This window comes from Solanum lycopersicum, chromosome 3, assembly GCF_036512215.1.
Source record: "Solanum lycopersicum chromosome 3, SLM_r2.1".
NCBI lineage: Eukaryota > Viridiplantae > Streptophyta > Magnoliopsida > Solanales > Solanaceae > Solanum > Solanum lycopersicum.
Window position 1 is genome coordinate 34,004,333 of NC_090802.1, and position 13,906 is coordinate 34,018,238.

The following is a 13,906-nucleotide window of genomic DNA, read 5'->3' on the forward strand; positions in this document are numbered from 1 at the left end:
TTGGTTGATCAGGTTGCTGACTTGATACACCTCCAATGCCTCTACAAGTGCCTCTCCCAGTGCCTGTGCCTGTGCCTCTGCTTTTAGAAGATTTTGCTCTCTTCTTACAGCTGAAGAATCAAAACACATAGAACTACCTTGATGATTGAATATTGGTGGTTGACTTGAGCTTGATTGTCTACTAAAAAGTGGTGGCTGGCTTGAGCTTGATGGTTGGCTAAACACTGGTGGCTGACTTGAGCTTGATGGTCTACTAAAAACTGGTTGCTAGCTTTAGCTCGATGTTTAGCTAAACAATGGTGTTTGGCTTGAGCTTGCAGGTTAGCTAAACATCCGTGGCTGACTTGACCTTGGTTGCCTATTTGGGTAGCCTCTAGGTTGTCCCATTCTAGCCTATTAATATAGTTATAATTGATTATTGTTTATAATTGAAGCTTATTGTAGATGTATTAGAAGAGAATAGTAACTTACCAATGTTGGACAAGTTTTTTTGTTGTGGCCAACTTGATGACCCAGGGAGCAGTTTATTTTTACTCCTCTTTTGGACAACTTTTCCTAGGCTCATTCTTTGCCTTTCTTCTCCATTTTGGTGGCCTACCAGGCATGACTTTTGGTTCAGGAGGTTCAATAACTACACCACTAGTGTGAGGCCATATGTTAATGTTTGGTATTGGCTGTAGAAAATGGTTATAAGCCTTCAAAAAGTCTCTTTCCTATACCAATGTTCCATTACATATTCAAGTTGTATGGCTTTGTGCTGATATGCAAGCACTCATCTTTACATGGTATGCCCCTCAATTGCCATGTTCTACATGTACATGTATTCTTCCTTATATCAACAATATGCATGTAATGACCATCTAAGATTTCATACCCAATATCACCATTGAATCTAACTTCACAAAATCTAGTAAAATATTTGTTCTCTTCAAGTACTAGTCTAGCCATAGGAGTAATATCTGAGATCCAAGTTTCAGCAAATTGCCTCATTGCAATAATTCTGTCCATTATCTTGTACCTAATATTCTCTAATATAGTTATGATTGCCTTATGTCTAGCAGCTAGTATCCAAGAATTAAAAGTTTCACACATATTGTTTTCAACAATGTCACACTTAGAATGCTCTTTAAAATATGCTTTGCACCAAGTAGTTTTTTTTCACAATGGAACAAGTCCTCACAAATTTTACTACCTAATTTGTTGAGTTTATCCATCTCATCTTCAAATTTCACTTCAAAACTTGACTTAGCACATCTCTAGAATTGTTTTCTTCTTTCTTCACCACTCCATAATTGATGCCACTTAGACCAGATATGTCTAGCACACCTTCTCTGCTCATTATCTAGTAGCAACTCACATAAAGCTGGTACAAGGCCCTATCTAAACAGTTGTAATACAAACATTAAAAAGTATTAGCAACACAAGAAAATAAAAAATAAAGATCAAGCTACAAATCAAAAACCATCTAACCTTCTGCATATCTGATGTAACAGTCATTCCATGTCCTGTGCCTTAGTTCAGATTTTATATCAAGTACTTGAGAGAAAACTCCAACTGCATTTTGTCTCTGTGTCAACAATAGCCCATGCAATTGGAAACATCTGTTGATTTCCATTTCTACCAACTGCAACCAATAATTCTCGCTTGCGAGAACCTTTTAGAAAGAATCCATCAAAACAAATAATTTTTCTGCATCCTTCCAACCAATCCCTTTTCAATGCATCAAAGCAAACATGGAAGTAAACAAACAAAGTTCTTCCTGGCTGAGACTCTCTATCTGTACTCACCCAACAGAAAGTTCCAAGATTAGTATGTTTAATCATGTCTGCATAATCATACAAACTTTAAATTCCATCTTCCAATCACTTAAGAACTCCTTGATAATCCACTTTTTTGCCCTATGACAAACAGTTCTTCCAACATACAACCCAATTTTTTTTCTCACCAATTCTTGAATCTTTCATCCTTGAACTTTTCTGCAACAAACTTCGATGTATACAACTTGTTCTTGGTTTATTGAGGACATATATGCACAGGAGAATAATTTTTGACAATAAAATCACCAGAATCATTATCTATACTGGCAAACCAAAACCATTTACATTTCTTGTCCTCACGTTTAACTCTAACTCTTTTTTGTCATTAGGCTTCAAATTTAACCTAGTTTTATATTCACAAGAATAATCTGCAACAACTTTTCCAAAATGTACAGCACTTTCAAATACCATACCAAGCTCAAAAATTGCTAGAAACAATTAGGATCAAATCTTACCTTTTCACTTTTTCTTTTTCTTGGTAAATCAACACCCTTCACAAATTCTGGATCCAATTCGCCCCTACTGTCTTCACTGTCCAAGTTTTAGCTATGTATTTATTTATCATCACCCCCTAGTCTTTCAATGTATCTAGCAGTCTTATTCCTTCCTATGTATTCAAAGCCTTTATCAATACCAGTTATTCAAAGCTTTATTTCCTTAGTTTTAGTAGGTTTTTTATTTTTCACTTTGTTTCTCCTTTCATTTCTAAGAGATCTCAATTCTTCGTCAACCTCAGAGTTATCAACATCAAGAATAGCATCCTCTTGAGAGTCATCACTTCCTTCTTTAATTGATTCAGTCTATTCAACTTCTAGATCTGATGTATTCTCTTGCTCAACTTCCACATTAACATTTTCAGATTCATCCTCATGATTCAACCCTTCACTTGCAGTCACATTTATATTTTCTAAGTCTTCTTCAACTAAAGACACACAAAGCAAACCAATTGTGACCACTTCTACATCATCCACCACATGCTTCACATAAAGGTCTAAAAGATCACCATCCTTTTGGTCTTTGATATTAGTATAGTGAAATCAGTGTCCACCTCAATAAAGCCATTTTTTGTGGGGTCTTTAACACAGAACCCACCAACAGTAATGTACCCTAATTGTTTAGTGTAAAAAATTAACTCGATTATTGAGAAGTGGTCCTTTTCGATATAAACATATTCCACCTCGTTTTCCCCTTTATAAGTAATTTTAATTTTGTCCTCAATAAACTTAACACCGTGATGAAAATGAGTTATAATAATGGTGTCCATAAGATTTCCTGAAACAAGGCCCTAAAATTTTCTTACACATTATGAACAATAAAGACCAAAATACCTTAACTTTATCCAGATAATAAAAACAACAACCACATTAATACTAAAACCCAGTATATATCAATAAAAAACACAGGGCAAACACAGATATTAACAACACAGCACCACAAAAACAATAAAATTTACAAAGAAATTAGGGAATGAACTTACCTCACACTCGTCAACTCAAAACTCGTGATTGAACTCCAAAATCCTCTACATTCTTCCATGATTCATTCAACAAAACATTCGAAATCACTTTAAACTATAAGAATTTCAACTGTAAAAGTCATTGAAAGAGACCGATTCTTAGGGTTTTCTCATCTAGAATCGGGTGAGAAGTGTTTTGGGGGGAAATTGGTTTTTAGGTTTGAGGATTTAATATATGGAGCTAATGTGTAATTGGATTGAAGTATACTGGTTAAATTTTCATGGGGAAGGTTCATCTCACATGCACAATTACCAAACATAATTTGTTGAAATTTGGCACCGCATCAGCCAAGAATATTTAAAATGATCAAATTATTGGGGGTTCAAGCATTCAATAGGAATCTGGGTTAGTTGAGGTACCAGGGTAAAAAACCAAACAACTTTAGGGAACTGCGAATATATTTGGCCTTTTTTATAATATTAAAAGCTGACACAACTTTAGCACATTTTCATACTATCCTTTGTTGTCTATAAATATAGTGGTATTCTCACACTTTGGATTTTGCATATTTTCTTTTCTTCTTCTGTTGGAATGTATACACCCACAAATCAGCCAAGGATCAGGTTCCTTGACTCAGCAAGAACAATAATTGAAATTTGCGTCCATTTTTTTTATGGGACCAGGTCCTCAGCACAGTTACAATAACATATAGTAAAAATAAGTGCATAAAGTGAAGATTGACAAGCAACTTTACGTTGAAACCTCCTTGCTCAAGAAAGGAAAACCACGACTTATTTTCAATAGGACTTCTCAAACTTCTTCCACTAATCTTCTCCAAGCAAAAGTAAAATCCTGGTTACAACAAGAGATTAGACTGCTAATCTCCACACTAAGCAATACTTCTTATCACTTAGCTTAGCAAGAGTAGATACAACACTACCCACTATACTAACCCTCACTGATTAATGTAGATTTTCCTATGCGGATACCACACCGCCCACTAAGCCCCCACCCTTTGGACGATTTAGATTTTGACTAAGCAAAAACAATATTGCCCACTACATCAACTAACTCTAGATGACTTAGATTTCTAGAAATCGAAACAAGATCTGAATCCTTTATAGATTAAGATCAGATTTATAATGTAAGCACATATACACAAAGCTCTAAATACAACAAAGATTCTTCTTTTCTCTATCAGGTCCTTCTGTTGAGTTGAACAATGTTGTCCTTGAAGATGGCTTTCTGTTCAAGCTTGTGAATTTTAAAGAAAATCCAAGCTTAATTTTCCATGTCTTGAATTTGTGTTTGTTGGAAAGAGATAATATAAATCACCACAAATTCGTTGAGGCCATCCCATTGGCTAAAGGCCTGTTATTGGAAAAGTTGTGCACCTACTGCATCTAAGGAGGCAGTTTTTCTGACAACTGTCTTTTAACCTTTTCAAGTCGCAGTCTTGTGGAGACCAAGTCCTTTGCAAAATTCTTTGTGAGAGTTGAAAAGGCGTGCTGGCTAACTTCCTTCTTTGGATGAGTGAATTTAATATGATATTTATCATATGAAAAATATCAAACATAAAGAGTTATTACCTGTTGGACAAACACCTTCCTCCATTCTTATTGGTGTAGTACGCTAGTGCCTCACCAACCTGTAACGTGATAGCTTTACAATTGTAACCAATTATATATCTCATGGAGAAAACTCTACCTGGGACCAGGTCCCTACATTTGAGAGATACCCCATTTGTATCTGGACGAGAGCACTCTTCCAGGGACAAGGCCCTCTCATTTGTGAGGATCATCAGAACACCTATAATATAACATTTTCTCCTTTTTTGATGATAGAACACAACTATATATTACACTGTGATTATCATTCATTTCACTGTCAGTAGTTACAATAACAAGGATTTGGTTCCTTGTTATATCGATAAGTTTGTTAAATCAACAAAACTCCGTATCAAGTTTGAGCTAACTTCTCAACTCAGCTTTGAACTAACATTTTCCTCCTTTTTTAATATAACATACTTATTCACCAGTTTACCCTATCCACAAGAATTCTTGGGGTAACTAGAGTTGAATCATTTCCAAAGTTTGTCAAATTATCAAAAAATCAACATAGATTTTTCCCTCTTTTTGATGTTGACAAACGTATTCACCATTTCCCCCTATCAACAAGAATTCTTAGGGTAACTAGAGTTTAATCATCCTCAAAGTTTGTCAAATTATCAAAACATCAACATAGTATTTTTCCCTTTTTTAATGATGACAAACATCTTTTTCCCCCTATCGACACGTCCAGGTCCTCGTCAGGTAGCAATTATTTATCCCTCCTGTCGGCAAAATCATTTCCTCTTCAAGCAGTTAGCTTTGATTTCCCCTTATCGGCATGATCTATGCCTTCTTCCAACAGTGATAACACTGTTAATCTCATACTTCTTCAAGCAGTTATAACACCATTTATATCATACCTTACCTTAACAACTTTCCCCCTTTTGACATCATAAAAAGGGGTTAAAGCAATAAACCAAGTTGAAAAAAATGCAGTTTAAGCAAATTCATGGCCACTTGGGCAACACTAATCATGAGTAAAAATACATAAAGTAATGAGACAAGTCAGTATAAAGAAGATATTGTTCATCCATAAATAGAAGATCAGTCATCAAAGCATTGCAAATATAAGTACCAGTGGAAACCAGAACAATGCCAAAAAAGAGTAATGACGACGTCCATAGAGATATAGGAACAGAAGGGATGACTTACAGGCAAGGGATTTAAAGAATAGAATTTATAGAGCATATCTCTTAGCATAAGATATCAAGAATCTTCTCTTAACGTACAACATGTTGTGCGGCCAAACCTGTATGTTGAACCATCAGGGCTGCTAATTTTTTTTTTGCATCTGGTCCCTCTAATAGTGTCTAGTTAACACGAGGAATTATCATAGCTTCCAACACCATCCTGAGTTTCTCATGACAAAAAGATTGTTCACACAAATTACTGAAGGCTTTCGAGATGAATAGATCAACAATTGAGAAACCATGAAGATTCTTTTTTTTACACTTTTCTCTTCAGAAAACTTTGAGTTCTCAGAATAGCAACTACTTAATTTTTGAACATCATCTTTTCTACTTGTTCATTTCATGGAGGACCAGATCCATCTTTACACTTAAAACATTTTCATCAAAGAATTCTCTAGCAAGAATAAAGGGGTTAACAATTTGAAGTGTGTTTGAAAAGAAGAGAAAAGAGTATTTAGAAACACCCTTATATTTGAAAGGTAACTGGATTTTTTTGGGGAAATAGAAAGAAATATGGAATATAAAGAAAGAGAGAGGAAGTATCATTTTGGTAATCAAAAGATGAGACAATGGTCAAATTCTTGAATGACATACTTGTGGCAATTGCAACGGTTCTCATGCATAATTCAAACTGCAATGTTATGATTGCTAACCTTCGAAAAAGGAGCAGGTCCCTCTCTATAGTTTGAATGTCATTGCCATGATCTGTCCTGACCTCCCTTTTCCTTCATACCCTTTTCCTTGTGTGTATTCCTACAAAAGGGATGAAACTGAACTTTCAAAAACATACATAACCAAAATATCAAGGATACCTGCTCCCTTTACATCGTCATGAAAGAGTTGATTGCTTTAGGCAGTATCTATTCAGGAACGTTTTAGCATTTCCATCATCAGCATGGTTATTTCAGACAAGTTTTTGTGAACTTCAGGTTTCTGCTTGTTCCACAAGAGTTGAGTCCATCAAGTTGCACTTGCTATATTTATGACCTCAGTTGATGAAACAGCAATTGAATCTTGCCTTTTAATTCCACATGAGTGAAAGATCAGCGCATAACATAATCCACTCTTGAGGTACTCTTTCCATCAGCTTGATACCCAACACAATCAAAAACACCATGTGCTACAAATCAAAAAGTCTCCTCATGGACAGAATAGGACCAGGTCCCCTATCTTCTTGAAATATCTTCGGATTCTACTAGAAGACTTCAAAAAAATATTCCTTTGTATATGAGTAGAGTCTTTGAACCCGATTGATTAGCATCCAGATTCAAGTTAGTGCCCAAGAAAGCATCAAATATTTTGGGTAGCCAAAACATGAAACTTTTCAGCTTCAGCTTCTTTGAATTGGTACCAGGCCCTCGTCTCTGATTAGAAATCAATTTCCATGAACGATGTGATATTTTCTTCTTTGTAGCCATGTCCCTCTCTTCAAGCAATTGTTGAAAAAGAATTCGTACAACCTATAAGATTATTGGGGAACCGATTGTCATACTGTGATCCTTTCAAACTGAGCTTGATCAACTTATTCATCCACACCTTCAGAATGCACATTATCAGTTTGAACTGCATCATCTTTTTCATCATTGTCTGGAGAACTGGGTCACTCATCAGGTTTATCATTTGCATCAACTTCCTTGTGATTGTTGGATTCATCAAGAGAATGTTCTTCAGCAAGCTCACTATTTAGATCATCTCTCTGAATCTAAATAATCTCTTCTATCTCAAAATCTTCTTTGTTTTGCATCTTACTTCTCAATTCTTCTAGGCTCATCAAAAATCACAAGAACACCTTTTTTTAATGCAAACATTTTTGTGCACCGGATAAGCCTTTCATGAGGATGAACATCACACAAATACTCTAAAAATTTGAGATTAAGTTTCTCAATATCATTATTTCGGTCACAGAATATGTAACATTCATCACTTCAATTGAAAGTTTCTTGAATGATTAAAAATTCTATGTATATCACCTGAAGGATAGTCTTATGTGCTTCTCCTTAACATCATTGTCACAACCTTTGTCATTTGCAAATATCATTTTATGTAGACTGGGACCAGGTCCCCTCTCACAGGTTTGTGCAACAAAGAAACACTTATGATCACGTCTCTTTAATCACACCTCAACATTCTCACCTCGAGCATTAAGGTTAGTGAGAATATACATGTTCTTGCATCTCTTTTCTATCAAAACATTGCCCGAGAGATTAAGTTTGTGACCACACATTCCCTTTTTGTAAGAACTTCACTTCATTTCCATTCATAAAACATCTATGAAACATTTGAAAGATTGTATATCAACCATTGACATAGTACAAAACTTCGATAGTGTGTTCCATATATTTCCAAAACATGCCTTCAAAAAGAACATACCTTTTCTTTCCATCACAAAATGAGACACCTCTACCTTGAAGTGCCTTGAGAGAGAGGAAGTCCAGTGCTTTGAGCATCCACCATTCATGAATCATTACTGGTTGCGACCACTTCCTCTCACAAGAATACCATATCATGTGTTAGCCTTGGGAACCCACTTTAGTTGGAGTTACCAGTAAGCAGATAAAGGAGTGATAAGAAAATTCTTAGTCCAGTAAGGCAGATTGATTTTCATCAACTTAGGAACAGAAGCACGACCAGGTCCCTTCTTTTGCAAGTTCTATTGTTGAACAGCACGACAAGGTCCCTTCTTCTGCAAGTTCCTCTGTTTACCAGGTCCCTTCTTCTGCAAGTTCTATTGTTGACTATGTCTGTACTTCCGCTTCTTTCTCTGTTCAAAAGATTTTGTTAGGTTATCTTGAATCCTTTTACAAGATAGACAGTCCTTCTTCAAACGACCATCACGACCACAATGAAAGCACAACCAATTGTCAGGCACAAATACATTTTTGTTATGGAGATTGTAACAAGGACCTTTGCTTGAATTTTCTGACCCTTTCATATGATTTTGACCTTTACCGGTAAGATTGAGAAGTAATTTTGAAAAGGTGGCACATTTAAGAGATTTGTTCAGTTCTTCTTTGATGCAGACCAGGTCTCTTTTCAACTGATTATTTCTCTCAAGGCCATAGAAAGTTTTGTTTCAGTAGTGTTCAGACTAGCTTCTAGCTCCATTTTCATACTACTAGCCTCTCCTTTTATTTTGCCAGATTTTTAAGTTAATATCTTCAATCTCTTCTTCAATTCTAGATTTTTAGCTTCTACAACTATCACTTTTTCTTCCGCAATTGACATCTGGTCAACCAAGGCTACCTTTTCTTCATGAAGAATATCTAGGCTATTGTTTATCAACTTTTTTTCAGTTGTTGACTCAATTATAGAGTCAATAAAAAGAGCAGCGAGACTTATGATCTTCTTAACACAGTAAGCATGCAAGTTTTGTTTAAGATCATAAAGGGTTACCTGTTCTTCATCTTCCTCATCATCAAATTTTACCATCAAATAAAATGTGGCATCAAACACATCTTCATAATCTTTTACTACAAGCATGGATACATCTTTGGGCTGTTCTGAATCTTCTGAGTCACTTGAGGAATCACCCTTGACAACAAGAGCCTCATTCACATAATAGTCAACAGTTTCTGTTCTGCTTGACTTATCAGGACCTTGTTCCTATTTTTGTTCTTGTCTCCTCTAGACTTGACACATTTCTTATGTTCACCTTGTGCATAGGGAAGTCTCTAATGAAGTGGCTTGATTTACCACACTTGAAACACACGTCATTTGCAATATTTGTTGTATTGGAGTTTTCTTCATCTTGAAACCTTCCATGTTTTTAGACTATTTTTTGAAACCTTTCAGTCGAATATCGGATCTTTTCTTCCACTTCAAAAGCATCATTTTGAAAAATCTTTATTGCTACTGACTTCTCCTTTTTCATGTCTGTTTCATCATACTCTATTCTACACTTGGAACCTCCTTAGTTAAATCTCTTTTCTTCACGTTCTTGTGGTAATGTGAGGACCATCAAGAACCAAGTCCCGCAGCTCACTTTTTTTCTCTGTGATATAATTGTGCAGTCTGGTCTTTCTCCACCGATATCACTAACAATTAAAACAAGGAGGACATATGGTATATTTACCTTCTTCTAGACATGGTGAGATCTCCATTCCTTAATAATTTATTTTCTTGGTGTTAACCATATAGAGAATCCAATGCTCTGATACCACTTGTTGGAATATATGCACCCACCAATTGGCCAAGGATCAAGTTCCTTGACTTAGCAAGCACAATACTAAAAGTTGTATCCACTTGTTTCGATGGAACCAGGTCCTCAAAACAGTTACAATAACATACAGTAAAAACAAAAATATAGAAATTAAAGATGGACAAGCAACTTTGCGCGGAAACCTCCTTGGTCAAGTGAGGAAAACCACGACCTATTCTCAATAGGACTTTTCAAACTGCTTCCACAAAACTTCTCCAAGCAAAAGTAAAAGCCAGCTTACAATAAGAGAATAGCCTGCTAATTTCCACACTAAGCAATACTTCCTATCACATAGATGAGCCAGAGTAGATACAACATTATCCACTATACTAACCCTCACCTATTAATATAGATTTTCCTAAGTGGATACCACAACACCCACTAAACCCCACCCCCTGGACGATTTAGATTTTGACTAAGCAACAATGATGTTGCCCACTAAATAAGCTAACTCTAGATGACTTAGACTTCTACAAATCGAAACAAGATCTGAATCCTTTATAGATTAGGATCAAATTTACAATGGAAGCACATAGACACAAAGCTCTAAATACAATAAAGATTCTTCTTTACTCTATTAGGTCTATGTGGTGAGTTGACAAATGTTCTCCTTGAAGATGGCCTTCTGTTCAAACTTGTGAATTTCAAAGAAAATCCATTTTTAATTTGCTAAGTCTTGAATTTGTGTTTGTTGGAAAGAGACAATATAATTCACCACAAATTAATTGAGGCCATCCCATTGGCTGAAGGCCTGCTGCTGGAAAAGTTGTGCACCTACTGCATCAGAAGTGGCAGCTTTTCCGACAACTATCTTTTCACCTTTTCATGTCGCAGTCTTGCGGGGACGAGGTCCTTTACAAACTTCTCTGTAAGTCCTTGAAAAGGTGTGTTGGCTGACTTCCTTCTTTGGATGAATGAATTTAATATGATGTTTGTCATGCTAAAAATCTCAAACATAAAGAGTTATTACCTGTTGGACAAACACCCTCCTCCATTCTTATTGGTGTAGTACGCTGATGTCTCACCAACCTCTGACGTGATAGCTTTACAGTTGTAACCAATTATGTATCTCATGGAGAAAACTCTGCCTGGGACCAAGTCCCTGCATTTTTGAGATACTGAAACATACAATCCGTTCTCTCTTATTATTGGTGTAGGACACTACACTTTTCACCTACCACCTAACATGACAGCTTTTACGGTTGTACCCCATTTGTATCTGGACGAGAGCACTCTGCCAGGGACCAGACCCCGTATTTGTGATGATCATCAAAACACTTAAAGTATAAATTTTTCTCCTTTTTTGATGATAGCAAACGAATATACCTCACACTGAGTTTATCATTCATCTCAGTGTCAGCAATTCCAATAACAAGGATTTGGTTCCTTGTTAGATCTATAAGTTTGTTAAATGATAAAAACTTCATATAAAGTTCGAGCTAACATCTCAACTCAACTTCGAACTAACATCTTCTTAACCGAAAAAAGATTGTTATAGTAGTTCAATTATGCAATTATAATATTTTATATGACCAAATTAAATAGATCAACAAAAATTGATGCAACAAGGAGAATGAAATAGCTCAACTTTAAATAAGAAGACTACCGAGATAACTAATATGTACTCATTTTCATGGTCAAAAATATATTTTTGCAACAGTTTCAACTTAACAAGAAGTTCAATGACTTTCTCATGCACAAGCTACAACTTCTGAAAAGATTCAAACTGTTGGGGAAAAAGGATTTGATCAAACAAGTGTCTTATCAAGATTTATAAGTACTTCCCCGTTTCCAATTTATTTGTTTTACTATATTGTTCACATTTAGTTTAATATGAATGTTCTTTTTTCATGGTTTTTGGGGAGAATCTTTTAGATCACAAATTTAATGGCATCTTCATATAATATACATATCCTTAAATTAAAAGTCTTCTCTTTAGTTAAAATCTCATATCAAATTTATATGAGACAAATCTATATCAATCTATCTTTTTTAAATGAATAAACTACATAACTTAACTGATAAATTATTGTAATATACCAAACGTAAAACACCAAATATAGTATATCTTATATAAAAAATATATAGTTATTTTATTAATTTATATTATATTAAAAACATGCACCTTTTCACATTGAAGGGTTGTGACATTTCCAAAGATTTATAACTTTTTCGGTGAGTTATGACCTTTTTGAAGGGTTGTGACTTTTCAATAGGGCTGCGACTTTTCCGAAGAGTTGTAATTTTTCTAAAGGATTGTGACATTTCCAAACAGCTATGACTTTTCTGATGAGTTGTGAGCGTTTTGAAAGGTCGTCATTTTTTTATAACATTTAGAATTTTTTTATGCACAACCCTTTGTTGGCAATAAAAAGAGTGGTTTCCTCACATTTTTTAACCATAATTTTTTTATGTTTTTCATTGTTCTTCTTCTTCTTATAGCATACAATTTAGTATATCTTCTATATTTTATATATTTACTTACTTATTTATGTTATATTATATTATATTAAAAGAAGACACCATTTCACACTGAATGGTGATGACTTTTTCAAAGAGTTTTAACTTTTCCAATGGGTTGTGACATTTTCAAATGGTTGTGACTTTTATGATAGAAACAATATGCACATTCTCATACTTCCCTTTGTTGACTATAGATGAAGGGGGTTTCTTCACATTTTTAAACTACGATTTTTTTATGTTTTCTATTCTTAAAAACTAACGTTTGATTTTCAGATGCTTACAATCTCAAATTTCAATGAAATTTTAAAATTCCCTAACATGAATGTTAATTAATATAATACCAAAACTAAATGTATCAAATTAATTATATCTTTTATATTTTATATCAATATTTATTTATGCTATATTATATTAAAAATTAGGACTTCAACAATACAATAATTACATATTAATGCACTTTGGGGGGGGGGAGAAAGTGTAATAATGATGATTTTGAAACTAAAATATTTTAAAAGTGACTAACTTTCAATAGTAATCATAAGAAAGCTTAAATCCACTATTCATAGGAACTTATACTATATCATTCATTTTATAATTGTTTGCTAAACTTTTTAATTAATAATATTCACATTATTATTAATGTAATGCATGGTTTGATATTCACGTGCGTCAAAACTAGTAGCATAAAAGACACCATGTACGAGGACAAAAATCATATAAGTCATAACTTCACACTTAGACAATAATACAAGGAAACCATTACCTTTTCCTTTGAACCTTCAATTCAAGTAGCTCTTAGGCTATACCTTGTGCAATGTATGGATAGTGTCTCATACCGCCATCAAAAATAAGACACCACACTAAGATCATCTAAAGTGAACTCACCTTCTAGTACTTTTTTACTTTACATGATAAAGCATTTGAGATACATAAAAGTACAGAAATACTATTATCACATAGGAGCATCATCTAAGACAACTGTAGGTCATACTTGTACAATGAGCAAGTAACATCTCATACTACTACTCACACTAAGTTTTATCTTGAATCCACCATAGAATAGACACATTCAATTCATTAATTCATGAAAAGGAAAGTAAGACATAAGTACAATCCAAGCAAAACATGCATAATCTCAATTAGACTCCAAGTCAACATTCTTCATTAACTT